We start from the raw sequence: 496 nt of genomic DNA, 5'->3' as shown, positions 1-496 counted from the left end.
GACGATCGGACTGAAGACCGGCACCATGGGCATGGGGCCGACAGTTAAATTGGCGGCGGGTAGGGAAAAAACGGTGCACGTAGCGCTATCGCGCGGCCGCTCATCGAATCAGTGGACGGATTTATGTGTACATACATACATACATTAAGAGTGCGTTCCACTTAACACTCCCAAAGTCCCAGCGACCGCGAACATCATTCTGTCTTCATTGCTCTTCACTGAATATTGAATAAAGATAGAATGATGTTCGCGGTCGTTGCGAGCGTCATTCTATCTTTATTCAATATTCAGTGAAGAGCAATGAAGACAGAATGACCCCATACAGTACGCAAAGATTGCATATATATTGCAGGAATCTTCCATCGCAACGTAGCAACATTGCAAATTCACTGCGAAATGTTTCTGCAGCATTGCTATGGGATTGCAGGAATGTGAAAATGTCCGCTTTTCGGAACATTGCAACGAAATGTCATAATAATATTGCAATGTAATGAAT

The sequence above is a fragment of the Ooceraea biroi genome, chromosome 3 (genome assembly GCF_003672135.1).
Source record: "Ooceraea biroi isolate clonal line C1 chromosome 3, Obir_v5.4, whole genome shotgun sequence".
In the NCBI taxonomy this organism is placed as follows: domain Eukaryota; kingdom Metazoa; phylum Arthropoda; class Insecta; order Hymenoptera; family Formicidae; genus Ooceraea; species Ooceraea biroi.
This window is presented reverse-complemented; position numbering follows the sequence as displayed.